At 36.7% G+C, this 14790-nt stretch overlaps 1 pseudogene; it reads right to left on the bottom strand.

Moving 5' to 3' along the window:
• Window positions 1-1330: 1330 nt before the first annotated feature.
• Window positions 1331-4559, bottom strand: LOC138156698 (cyclic AMP-dependent transcription factor ATF-6 beta pseudogene; annotated as a pseudogene).
• Between the last annotated feature and the right edge of the window lie 10231 nt (window positions 4560-14790).

The following is a 14790-nucleotide window of genomic DNA, read 5'->3' as shown; positions in this document are numbered from 1 at the left end:
TATTTCATCTGAAAGAACAAAAAGTCCAGAATATCAATGGGATTAATAGAAATAAATGTTAGAGAAGGTGACCTAGCCATAGCAGATTTTAAACTGTATCATGAAGCAGTAGTCATCAAAACTACTTGGTAATGGTTGAAGAATAGTGTGGTAGATCAGTGGAACAGAAAAGGTACTCAGGAGTAGTAAACGACATTGTTTGATAAGCCCAAAGATAAGCCCAACTTCTGGGATAAGAACTCACTATTTGACAAAAACTGCTTGAAAACTGGAAAACAATATGGCAGAAACTGGGCATAGACCAATATCTTACACTGTATACCAAAATGAAGTCTAAATTTGTGCATGATTTTGATATAATGGCTGATACTGTAAGCAATCTGGGAAAGCCAGTTATAGTTAATCTCTCAGATTTATGGAGAAAGGATGAATTTATGACCAAATAAGAGATAGAGACTATTACAAAATGCAAAATGGATCATTTTGATTGCATTAAATTGAAAAGTTTTTGTACACAGCCACTATATTCAAGACACCTCATATCTGTGAAGTCTAACTTTGATAGACCGGGTTCATCTCAGCAATGCAAAGTTATAAGACAACTCCAAAAGACTCATGTTGGAAAAGGCTATCCACATGTAGAGAAAAAAGTATTGAGACTGAATGCAGATTGAAGCAGACTGCTTGCTGTCTGTTTTTAATTTTGTTTTGTTCCTTCTTCCTTGTTTTTCATTTGATTGGTTATAATGCTTCTTTATAACTTGACTAATGTTTAATGTGAAGGTATATGCAGAGCCTATATCAAATTGCATTACTCCATGGGGGTGAAGGGGCAAAAAATTTTACTCAAAAACTTGTGCAATTACATGTTGTAAAGTCATAGTAAATTTAAAAAAAAAATTTTTTTTAAAAGAAGAGAAAGAAAATTGAGGAAGAACTTCTCCTGTATCTGATTTTCCCCAAATGGGGAGGATTAATTTCTGGGTCAGAAATGATGAGATCCTTGAGAAGATATAATAATTTAATCTTAGAATTTTTAACAAAGGAAATGAAAGTTAGGGTTAATCTGATATGCAGCCTACATTTGAAAAGAAGGAAGGACACACAGAAAATGTAAACACATATTTTACAGTCCAAGAGGCATGAAAGATATTGGAAAATCACAAGTATTCAGACACTCTTTTTTTTCCCTCCACTCCTTCCTATTTATTTAATAATAAAAAAAGAGAACACACAAACTTCAATTGCCTCCCAATCATCCATTCTTTCTCTAATAACCTCCCCACAAAATGTAAAAACCTTTGTACCGCCTGGGGACTAGTCTCCCCCTACCAACACCAGAGAAAAATCAGAATAAGGGGTATGTGCAGGAGCCCACAAAAAATGGAGCTTACCCAGTACCCCTTCCTCCAAGAAGGAAGCAGGGACTGGGGGACTGGAGAAGAGCTGAATCTTCTATACAGAAAAGGGAACTAGGTAGAGGGGACAGTACAACCCCCAAATAAGTGTCTTATTCATGCCAAGCCCTGGATTAGAGAAACAGAGGGCGCACCCCCACCACATTCTCAACTTTAAGTCAGTGCAAGCTCAAGCTATTAGGGGTGAGAGAGGTAGAAGGGCTGGTGAGGAGCTTGCCTAGAAGAGCTAGGTGCTGGAGGGGGCAAGGGGTTGCCTGAAGTATTGCCAGGAGGAGGGGGGGTGCTGCTTTCGAAGGGAGGGGGGCACTGTGGAAGTCTTGATGACCCTGGTGTCCATGACCTCACATTCAATCTGCATCATCACCTCATAGTCGCCTGTGTTGCCTCGGCCTGACAGGGTCTCATTGGCCATGGCTGCCATCACTGAAGACATCTTTGGGCAAGAAGTCTTGTTGTGGCTGATTGATGGGAGGAACAGGTGATCCCTTCAGAAGGAAACGACTTAGAATGTGTCTTCCCGACAGTCAATGGCATCTAGGAACTCTGGCTGTGTATGCCTGGGGTGGTGATATAGCTGCAGCTGGCTCACAGAGTCCCTTTCAGCAGGGCCAGAGAGCCAAGGAGGGACTGACCAGGCTGGAGGTGGTTTCTTCCAATGGTGAGATGTCTGTTTTTAGTTGACTTTCCAGGGCTGAGGTCTTCTCTTTCTTCCACTCTGATGTTGCTGGATCCAGCCACTAAGTTCATCTGCAAGCCGGAGAGACTCAGTCTTGTTGAAGTGATGACAGTCAGAGGAGAGGAAGAACTGGTCTAAGTCTCTCAGTAACAGCTCCTTGGCTCCCTTGGGAAAGGTTGTTAGGTTCTTAAAATGTGACTGGCCAGGTGGCCTAGGCTGTGATTCCTTGTGGCCCAGTGGTGTCCCCTGGGTGTCCTCCCCAGGAACTACCCCTTGCTCTGAAAACTCCAGGAGGTGCCTCTGGGGCCAAGACGCTTCCTTGCCCATTTGAGGTGAGGCTGGAGCTGGAGGTGATACACTGATGCTCATGGACCCAAAGTTGAAGGCAATGAAGAGAAGGAATACCATGACACAGATTAGCTTCCTGTTCCCAGACCCAAACTTTAGTTCGCTGTTCTCGGCCAGCAGCCCTTCCAGCCATCTTCAGAGAGCTGCATTCTCTCGGCAGAGCAGCTGCTTGTCTGCAAGGACCACTTGGAGTCGGGCCTTCTTTTTCCAGCGAGACCGACAGGCTGACTCACAGTTCTTGATCATCTGCTGCTGATGCTTCAACAGTTTTGCATCTACCTCTGGAGGGCATGGAGTCCCAGGCATGGGAGCTGGAACAATGATCTTCCTCTCCAATCAGGGGGTGGGGGAGCCGGGCTCTTCCCCACAGTTGGGACTGGACATGGGCATGGACATCACTTCCCCTGAGCCCCCATGGGACCCACTGCCTATCTTCCCAAGCCTCTGTGGGAGAAGAGGTACTTGGTGTGAAGATCGAATATCCTAGCCCTCCACACTGCCTCTTGGGGAATGTTCTGAACCCTTCACTTGGAGCTATCCAGATTAGTTTGTGCCTCACCCCAGAGGACCCTTCAGATTTACAGATCAAGACAGAGCCCATCTCACCTTCTTCCCGTCTTAGCTCAGAGGCCTCATTGCTCTCCTCAGAATCCCCCAGTAAGCCCCTTGTAGGAGAGGAGGTGTTAGGAGTAAAGACAGAATCACCAGCTCCTCCACTCTGCCTTCTAGGGGATGTCCATACTTCCCCATTCAGATCAGTCCAGATTAATGTGGGTCCAACCCCTGATGGTACCCTGAAGGTTCCACCCCACCGGAAGCCACCACTACAACCAAAGCCTGTTATGGTGACAAATGTCCCACTGCCTCCCTGAAATTCACCTCCAAGTACCACAGTCTTGTTGCAGCCCCTAGGCCAACCCCCACCAGACCCATCTGGGCCTTCTGTAGTCCTTTCCCAGACACTTATTCTTAAGAGTTAGAAAGTAGAGGGTTGCTTCCAGAGAATTTTATGGCTGCACAGGGGTGTCATTAAGCAACTTTTATTTTTGAAAAGAAAAAATGTGAAGATGGAAGTAAGAGCAAATAGAAGACTTAAATAAGGGCATGATTTTGTAAGTATTCTATTAAAAATACGAAGGATGAGCCTGAGTTGAGTTTGGTGAGGAAAGTAAGAAAAAAGAAAAGGGGAGAGAGGAGGTATTTACTAGATACAGTGGGAAAAAGATTAAAAAATAGAATTGTTTTAGAGCAAGTAAAAAAATCACAGAAGACATAGAGAACGCAGATGTACTCAAATTCAACTTTATTTGTTTTTGTTTGTTTTCTCTGAAAATGGAAAGTATTTTGGGAAGAGGAAAAACATGGAAAATAGGCAATAGCAGGTTGATAGCGAAGATGAAGAGGGCATTCTGGGGCTGCCCTGAGGGCTATGCTAGTTTTCTGGGAGTTTGTGTTAGACATTGAAATAAAATGAAACATTCATAGGTCATTATATAATTAACAACAACAACAAAAGATTCAATGAACCATATCAGTTCCTGGGTATTCCGAAAGAAAATGCTAAGATACACTTAAAGGTGATTCAGTTGAATGACATTCCCTGGCTTGAAATGCTCATCTTTTTGTATAAATTAAACATCAAAAAGGATATCTGGAGCTTCTCCTCTTGGTTATTTTACAGTCAGATGACCAGTAAGTACTTTAAATAGATTGAACCTTTAATCCTTTGATCCAAGCAAGGCTTGAGGATAGTTTTAAAATCTGTTAAGGAAAAAAAAATGACCTTAACTTGTATGGGTCAGCGATTAGAGGTAATAAAATCACAGAGGTAATAAAAAGAGGGATTCAGTTGTCCTTAGTGAGTTCAAGTTACCTGGTTTAGATGAACTAAATCATCAAGTATTCAAGTATTGATGTGTGTTGGCCTAGACAATGCCAAATAATCTTTGAAAGATCACGGACAGGAGAGTGAGCTAAGATGGTGGAATAGCATAAATACAGAAAATTCTTCCCCTCCCCCATCCAAAAAAGAATACAAATGCCTCAAAACACATATAGAAAACATACCTGATCATATCCTGATGGGGACATTCAAGGAAAACATTGCAGTGAGTCATTTTTCTATCCAAAGTCTAGATAGAGAGACATACACAAGGTCAGGTATCAACCATGCAGAAAATTAGTCACCTAATAAATATTTATTAAGTGCCTACTATGTATCAGGCATTTTTCTAAACACTGGGGATGTAAAAAAAAGAGGCAAAATGCAGTTCCTGCCCTCAAGGAATGCATAATCCAATGGGGATAACAATCAACAAACAAAATGTACAAACTAGGTAGAGGATAAATAGGCAATAATTTAAAGAAGGAAGCCACTAGAATTGAGTGGTTGCAAAAGACTTACTGTAGAAGATGAAATTTCAGTTGAGACTTTAAAAACATCAGAGAAGCAGGGCAGCTAGGTGGTGCAGTGAATAGAACACTGGCCTTGGAGTCAGAAGGACCTGAGTTCAAATTTGACCTCAGACACTTAACACAAAACTAGCTGCGTGACCTTGGGCAAGTCACTTAGCCCCAATTGCCCTACCTTCCCCCCTCCAAAAAAACAAAGAACAAACAAAAAAAGAAATCAGAAAAGCCTGTAGCCTATTTGAGGAGGGATATGGGACAGCCAGAGAAAATGCCTGGACTAGAGAGATGGACCAGAGAGATGAACCAGCAGAAAATCAGTGCCCCTAGACTGAGGAATATGTGATGGGGAGTGAGGTGTAAGAAGACTGGTAGAAGTGGACTGGATTATAAAAGACTTTGCATACAGAGCATTTTGTAATTGATCTTAAAGTTGACAGGCACCAACTGGAGTTTATCAAGTAGGGAAAGGCCATAGTCAGAACTGTGTTTTAGGAACACCACTTTGATGGCTGAATAGAAGGTGGATTGGAGTGGGGAGTGGGGAGAGACTTGAAATAGGAAGACCCACAAAAAGGCTATTGCAATAGTCAGTTGTGAAGTGGTGCATCTCTCTGCACCAGAGTGTTTGTCATGTTAGAGTAGAGGTGATAATATAGTAGAGAAATGTTGCAAAGGTAAAATCCACAACCCTTGGCAGTAGATTGAATATAGAGAGAAAAGAGAGAGTGAGGAGCTGAGGACAGTGATGACAAGACTGCAAGTCTCGGAACTGGGAGGATGGTGAAGTTCTTGTCAGTAATAGAAAAGTTTGGAAGGAGAGAATTTGGGGGGAGGGGAAGGATAATGAATTCAGTTTTGGGCATCTTAAGTTTAAGATATCTTCAGAAAGTTGGAGATTGGAGACTGGAGTTAAGCAGAGAAGTTCAAGCAAGATATGGAGAGCAGCATAAAGATGGTAACTAAAACCAGGGGAGCTTATGAGATCACCAAGTGAAGGAGTATAGAAGGAAAGGCTATGCATACAGAAACGGAAGAACGATTTAGACAATAACATCCATGTTGTCAAGGCAAGCATCTTTAAAGGATTTAAGAATTCTGATCAGTGTAATGATCCCCTATGATTCAAGAGGAAGAATGAAGAAACACTGAAACATGTTGCTCATTTCCTGATAGTGAAATGAATGACTTAGAGTGCACAATGTGTGTATGTATATATATATATATATATATGTATATGTATATTACATGTATAGAGACATACCCTCTTATTGTTGTTCAGTAATTTCAGTCACACCCAAGTCTTTGTCACCCCATTTGAGGTTTTCTTGGCAAAGATACTTGAGTGGTTTACCATTTCCTTCTCCCATTTTATAGATGAAGAAACCAAGGCAAACAGGGTTAAGCACCTTGCCCAGGATCACACCGTTAATGTCTTAGACTTAATTTGAACTCAGGTCTTCCTGACTCTTCCTGGTACTCTAGCCACTATGCAACCCAGCTGTTCCTGCATGATTGGTTGTCTATATATATGAACATGTATATTATGTGTGCATATGTATATACATGTATGTATACATACACATGCATAGATAGAACAATAGCATGACCAATATAGGATTTTCTTTTGGTTGAATATACATGTTTGTAATGGGTTTATTTTCCTTCTCCCATGGGTTTAATGTAGGAAAACAGGAGAGTATGAATAATAGATATAGGGAAATAAAAATCTAGAGGGAAGGGACAAACATAACCCAATTTGGGAGACCATACATGGGCTGCAACTTCTAACACTGGAGGAAGATTTTATATTCATGAGATCATAGATCCTCTAAGGTATGAGAATATAGAGGTAACAAAGTAATTTATATGTAATTATTTAATTTGAATTCATAAAATATTATGTCATTATTAGGTCAGTATAGTGGGTGGGTATAGACATTCCTGATGTCAATTTATTTATTTTAAATGTAATAAGTACCCTCAAAATGATGGAAGATGTATTTTCTTCATAAAGTTCCATTAAAGTCCATATTTAACCTCTGTTTAAAATTATTTCTTGAATTTTCAATAAGACAAACCATAAATACCACACTTAGACTGTGGTTGCCTTGTGCCTTACCAATCACATTTTCTCTACTTCATAAAACAAACGATGGGCAAATTTTCACTGTTACCCTACTATTATTTCATCAATGAATATGATTTTCAATTAGTTTAATTCTTAAATTATGTACATATAGTACTTTTAACAAAGAAAATTAGCATCAATGAAAAAAATTACATGTACATAGTGTAGCTCAAACTAGAATCAATCTTTTTCTTCCAATTTTTAAAATGATCTTTCTGTTGCCCAGAGGATATATTTTATAGCATGGGCTTCAAATACTTTACCATGTGATTTGCACATACTTAATCAATATAAATACTGACAGTTATTGATCATTAGCTGCTCAGAGGTTTCTTAACCCTTAAATCATTCTAATAATGTTCCCATAAAGTATGGATTGTTTACCATTACTCTTCTCATGTACTATACCTGTCATGCCATTAAGTATTATCCTCTTCTCTTTGCCATCTATGAAAAAAATTATCCGCATATAAAACAAAGAAAATATGATTCCCATATCAAGTACCTTGACATTGTATTTCATAATCAACACTTTTAAGGTAGCTCATTCTAGTTGTTGCCTAATTAAATACAGTGAAATATACACAAATCTGACAAAATGCAATTCCATATACCTCCTTCAACTTAGAATATTGAAATTGTCAGTCAGTTGACTAGTATTTATTAAGTAACCACTATGTTACAGGCACTGTGCTAAGTGATGACTTCATTTATTCTGTTTCTGAAGTCTATTGAGTTACCTTTGGATTTGGCTACAATATTATTTGAGTTCGCCTCAGGAATTTTCATAACCATTATATTAACTGGGTAATCCGCATAGAACATATGTAGGACTTACTTTCAGTTCCTAACATATCTTCACCCATTTTTAAAAATGAGAAGCTTCCAAATTTTGAAAGAACTGAGTCAGCTATCTAAGAAAAAAAATAGAAAGAAAGAAGGAAAGAAAGAAAGAAGGAAGGAAGGAAGAAAGAAAGAAGGAAAGAAAGAAAGGAAGGAAGGAAGAATGAAAGCAAGCAAGAAAGAAAGAAATGAAGGAAGGAAGGAAGGAAGAATGAAAGAATGAAAGGAAGGAAGGAAGGAAGGAAGGAAGGAAGGAAGGAAGAAAAAAAAAAACTTGACCAAAAAGCAGTGTACTTTTCAGGTGAGCAATACTGTGATCTCTAGAGCCTCAATGTATCTTTGATCTCAACAACATAGAAAAAACAGATCTAAATATATTCATGTAGCATTCTTGTCCATGTACTCTCCGAAATCCATCAATTGGGACTTACAGGCCCTTCTTGCTTTCTTGAAATTATGTATCTATCAGCCCATACCTACAGCAGAGTAGTATTTACCCTAGTATCTCAGAACTATTGATTATGGTTGAAACCTGGAAGTGTTCCAACTAAAAATGATACAAAGAGAAACTTGAGCTAAGAAAAGGTTAGAAAATAATGAGTTAGCACCATACTATAAGATTTTAATTTTATTGTTTCCTATAGGCTCCTTAACTTCTTGCCTGAAGAAACGATTTTTGTTTAGTCACCTGGAAACTCTGTGGCTGAATCATGTATATGCAAGTAAGTGAGTGAATAAATTAACAAGTGTTTATTAGACACTTATGTGTTATGCACTGGGCTAAATGTTTGTAATACAATTATAAAACTGTGACAATTTTCTGGCCCTAAGGAATTTACCTTATGAAAGTGGGGACAGAAGTTTTGGTTTTGAAAATCACAAGGATAGTGAGAAGAACAGTAGGTATCTTAATGGGCATTTGTTGTTTAGCAGTGCTGGGAATACTGATTTTAATAGGATTGAAAGAGGAAAAAAGGAAATTTGGAGTACATGTGCATGTGGGAGGAAAGATGACATGAGGGGCAAAGTAGGGTGTAATGCATGGAAGAGAATGGCTATATATATAGTGGGTCATTTCAATGTGGTTCACCAACAGGAAGGATGACAGCAATCAGATGTAAGGATTTGACCATGTAGCTAAGAGAATGTTAATATTCAATTAATTTTTCAAATGAGTACCCTAAATCTGAAAGCTGATTTACATACTTTAGTCTAAATTATTTTCTAATTTTAGTTTTAGGAATAGAGGTATCTTTCTTTTGCAAGTCAATTTTTAAAAATGTCTAGATGTTATTTCCCCCTCCCTTCTCTTCCTTCTTTCTTTTTTTTATTATTTTACTACACTTCTTTTTAAAAATTTATTTATTTCTGATTTTTGGAATAAAACAAGCATTTCCATGCCACATTTATTCTTAAAAACTGCTGAATAGAAACTTGTCAAAATCTCACCTTCATTCTAAAATCAGCATGTATTGATTTAAAGGAAAGGAAGCTTAATATATTTCCAATTCTGTATGATAAAGGTAAAGACTGAGATAATACCTATGTTTGTAGAGATGTTTGAAATTAATCAAGTCACAAAGCCAAGAGAGCCAAAGAATTCCCTTTGCAATTCAATTGAAGTCAATGAAATGGGGATAGTCAGAGATGAATCTTCTGATAAGAACTGGAGCCTTCAGACCTTCAAAGGAAATTCAAGAATAATTCATCATGCTAGTCAAGCATTGCAGAGGTCTGAATGCAAAAAGTTATTGCTTTATGAATGTGACCTATTATCATGTTTTAGAGATACTTTTATTTTGCCTTCTTTTTTCTCTATACTTTTATCTCTTCTTCCCTACCAGTCATCTCATTCTCCTCTCCACAATAATTTTGATCTCTTTCCATCTATGTTTTTTTTTCATTTCTGTGAATCTTTCTCAGTCTATCTCACTCTTTGTTTCTCTGCCTCTTTCTGTCTCTTTCTGCATCATATCTCTCCATCTCTCTGTGTCTGTGTCTTTCTCTAACTTGATCTCTTTCACTATATCTCTCTCTCTTTTTCTCTATTTTCTCTCCTATATACATTCTCCTGTTACCATTAAAAGAAAAGGAGATTAAGAGAAGAAATAAAGAAAAGGCTAGCAAAGCAAACTTCTACAATGAGACTTTCATTTGAGAGATTAACTCTAATATAAAATTACTTGATCTTGTCTTGTAACTATTTGGAAACTCATTAAGTTTATAACAGTCACTTCCCATGGAAATTGCTTCTCTTCCCCGAAGAGAACGTTAACTGTAGTCACATATTTCATGGTCCATGGCTATGTGAACTTGTCCCACTTGCTAAAGGAGTTTGGTATCAGATAACTCTTTCACAAGGACTTAGACTCAGAGTTCAGAGTCTCCATCTTATCTTCTCTACAACTGTCCATGGAAAACCTGCATTCCCTTGTTAATTGAGCGTTAGATTAAGTGGATTTGTTGACTAGATTTTCACAAGTTGATACAAGTAATTGGCATTAAAAACACTACCACAAATCCACTCTACATTTTAATTTAATGTGCTAATAAGGCACTTATTCCTTAACTCTCCCCTAGTTAAGGGACATCTAGCTGTTAGATACAAAACCAGGGAGAATTTCGGTATTTTTTCTTTCAACTTATTCTTTTTCTAAGTAGTAGCTGAATCAATTCATTCAGAGACTTTGGCATTATCATTACAAACATGTAAAATTCAAAAGAAAAATGCATACTCTACTTTAGAGAAGACACTCAACAAATTAAAGTAATCTACAACTGTGAAGGAAGTTTATTCATCTATAGTAAATAAATATGTATCTGCTTATAACAATTTTTTGCAACCTAGTAGGAGCTAATGTTTTCCTTAGCTTTTCTTGAATAACAAACTTGTCATGTCTATTACAATAAGTGCAAACAACTCAGAAGCATTTGGACTTGTTTCTTTAAAGAGATTATTACCATCAATAGGTAAATCATGATACTGCATTTCTTTGATGGGGGTAGAATTGTTCAAATGACAATACTAGAGGTATTTATTTACTTATTTTTTGACAAGATCTCCATTCCTATTGCACAGTCTCCCATAGGAATTGTTTCTGGCTGCCACATTTATTTAGATCTTTTTGCATGACAAAAAGCTAGGCTCCATTAAAGTATCATTTGCAATGAATGTACAGCCTTCCTCAGGAATAAATCTAACCATGAGACATTATGGTATAAGACTGACTTTCATAAAAGGCTACTGATCTTAAGGTTCCATGCTGTGAGAAAAATAAAAAGCCTAGACAATACTTTTATATAGGGATTCGGCAACATTTAGATTTCAGATGATTGTTAAAAGCCTAGATTTGAGTTTAATTGATGTAGAAGATGTAGCACTTTTTGTAGACTGTGGGAAAATTCTAGAAAACTTAAATGATATCACATCAAGTTCATAGGATATTTATATTTTAACTCATACATAAAAAGAAGACCAGTCTGTTAGCATCAAACTGGAATTTGGGGTGGTTTAAAAGTTATATTAGATATTAAAGACCCATCATTCCAGAGTCAAGAGAAATTTTTGTGTGTGTGTGTGCCTGAGATTTTTTTTTTAACACCTTATTACTTCATCTAATAGATGACTAAATTCATTGAAATTTCCTAATGTGATGGAGTGGAAAAGAAAATTTTAAGTTGATCATTTGGGGACATCATGTATAATAGCAAAATGGAGGTTGTAGTGTTAGGTAGATATCTAGTTTTGTTGTAGCAATGTAGAGAGATTTTTCTCTATTAAAGCATTTATTTCTGTTCTCTTTATTTGCTTTGACATGTGATTATTAGACAAATCTCCTCCTTAAATAGTTGTAATGAAATATCCTGAGATAAATTCAGTTGAGTAAGAGAGGGAGTAGAATAAAAGTCTAAGGTCAAAGGATTGCTTAAGACAGACTGGACATGATCAGAATTATAGTTCATACTCAGAACTGCAAGGTATCTTGCCAATCAAATCCAATTCCCCCATTTTATAGATGAGAAAACTGACACACATGGAGGTGAAGTGAGTAGCCTAGAGTGGCATAGCTAGTCAGTGTCTGAAGTTTTATTTGAATTTAAATTTCACTGATGCCAAATACAATGTTCTATCCATTTCGCCACCTAGCTGTCACTACCTAAGAACTTGGAAATTAGGTTATTCTAAGGGAATAAGGGTGGAAATGAAGAAAAAGACTATGAAGACAATATTAATTTGGTGTTGCTTTTTTCAAAATATTTCTAATCCAAATTGAAAATTATACGGTAATAGTTATTATACAATTAATAATAATATTAATAATAATATTATTAATAATAGAAAATTATACAATAATAGTCACCAAATTCTTATTTTTTTTGACTAAGTGATCTCATTATTTTCACATTAAAAGAGGTGGTAAACAAATATCAAAAATAGTCTAATATGTAGCAAAATATTCATAGAAACTCTTTTTATAGGAGCACATAATTAGGCAGATTGGTCATCCACCAATTGAGGAATGGATGAAGAGGCTAGTATATTAAATGAAGGGATATTACTTTGAAGTAGGAAATAAGAAATCTGAGAAACTTGTCCAAAGTGAAGTAATTATATATACATATATGAATAAAATAATGTAAATGAAAAGCTCCCTATGAGGAAGCCAAGTTCTGAGCAATTGGGAAAAGATAAGTAATAATGTTCCAAAAAATATTATTAAACATACCACTCTTTTTTTGGCAGAGAATGAGTAGACTGTAAGGGAAGCTCATTTGCTAAATATTATTTTTATTATTTTTGTTATAAGGAAATGCTTAATTGAAGGGAGAGGAGAGAAGTACTTCTAGAAAGGACTGTTATGTATCAACAAAAAAGAAAAGAAAGCTACCACTGTGGAAGGAAGGAAGAAGGGGAGAAGGAAAGAAGGAAGGAAAGAAGGAAGGAAGGATTGCAAATCAGCTATAAAACATATTGACGAGGAGGAACAGTGACCCCATGGTTGACAGAAAACAGCAACAATCTATGGATCTGGTCTCAGACACTTGACACTCACTCACTCACTCACTCACTCACACACACACACACACACACACACACACACACACAAACCTAAACACATGACCTTGGGCAGGTCACTTAACCCCAATTGCTCTACCCTCCCCCCCTCCAAAAAGCAAACCAAACCAAAAAAAAAAAAACAGCAACAAAGACCTGGATAAGCTAGAGTAAACTTGATTGTCAAACAGCGGCTTTTTAGCCTCAATTCTACAAATCCATTTTTTTTGTTACTATAGACAGATCATATTCCCTTCCCAGTAATCTCTCAATAACATGATATATTTAATTACATAGCAATGGGAATACATTGCTAAATGAGACTATGAGATCCTTCTCCCCAGTAATATTTAAAGCAAAAAGAAATACTATTTTTAATAAGGTGGTTTCAAATGAGCCCTGCCTTGAGACAAGAGGATATATTGAAAGAATTATAGAATTACGATGAACTCCTGGCATTCAACAATTTAAAATAAATATTTCTGCCTGTTCTCCCCAAGTCCATGTTAGAAGAGCTAATTTTTAATGATAAAACATTTGAGAATACAAGGTCAATTTCCCATTATACTGAGAGCTGAGATTATAACTTTACTTCATCAAAGTAATGATGGTGAACTGTGTTTTCCAAAGACTAGACTACTTACATTTAACATATTCAATATTAGTTTGACTGAAAAGTGAATAATAATAATTGGAAATAATACTCAAAGACTATTGAGTAGATTTCAGAAAGATTGTCAAAAGCATCTTTAAATGTACTCCCTATGTATCTTTCAGGTCTTGAAGTATTCCTCAAAAAAAAGGTCCATCATAATTTTTTAGGATCCCAGAGCTAGAGTAAAAAAGGACATTACAAGTTTTCTGGTTCAATTCTTACGTTTTATAGATGAGTAAAATTAGGTCCATAGACATGAAGTGACTTGCACTTACTGCATAGGTAATAAGGGATTCAACCAGTATTCAAACTCAAGTCATATGAATTCAGGTTTAGTACTCCAAGATCACCTTGTTTCCTACTATACAACTATACTCTTTCTTATTACTTATTGATAGCATTATAATTTTATGTTCCCATGTTCCACAATATTTATGATGAACATATTCTTATGCACATTAAAACAATGATGGAAGAAAGGAAGGAAGCTAGAAAGAAAGAAAAGAAGGAAAAAAGGAAGGAAGAAGGGAAGAAAGGAAGGAAGGAAGAAGGGAAGAAAGGAAGGAAGGAAGGAGGAACAAAAGGGAGAACAGGGGAAGAAAGAAAAGAAAGAGGAAGAAGGGGAGGGAGGAGGAAAGAGCTGCCCACCTCAGCTTCCTAAACTGAAAAAAAAAAGGGGTCATAATGCCACTGATCTCCTAAGGGTTTTCTGAACATAAAAGAAGATATTTCCGAAGTGTGTTGCAAACTTTTAAATCCTATATGTTTATTGTTGTTGTTATTTATGTAATATTTAATCATCAATCCATTCTCATCCATCAAACATGTATGTATTACATGTCTATATGATCTTGCCTCCAGTGTAGCAGGAAAGAGGAAAGGCAGAAAACAACCAGCCAAGACATTTCCAACTAGAATCATAGAATGGTGGTTATAAGTAGAACACAAATGTCCTAGGTATAAATCAAATATTTGAATTGTCTATGCTATATTGAGAAAGTCAGGTAACCATATTATACCTCATTATTTAAGCAGTCCAATAATCAACACACATTTAAGCCCCTACTCTGTGCAAGGAATTGGGGGTATAAAGTCAAAATTGAAAGCCTCTGTCCTCATATCCCTCAAATAACTTACATTTTATGAGAATAGTAAACTGAAAGAAGTAGATTATCATTCAGTTATTTTCAGTTACATCTGACTCTTCATGACTACATTTAGGTTTTCTTGGAAGAGATGTTGGAGAGGTTGGCT

This window comes from Petaurus breviceps, unplaced genomic scaffold (genome assembly GCF_028583685.1).
Source record: "Petaurus breviceps papuanus isolate PSGF00001 unplaced genomic scaffold, PetGlider_PUasm1.0 156, whole genome shotgun sequence".
In the NCBI taxonomy this organism is placed as follows: Eukaryota; Metazoa; Chordata; class Mammalia; order Diprotodontia; family Petauridae; genus Petaurus; species Petaurus breviceps.
The sequence above is the reverse complement of the archived record's forward strand: the minus strand, read 5'-3'. Positions and strand labels throughout refer to the sequence as shown.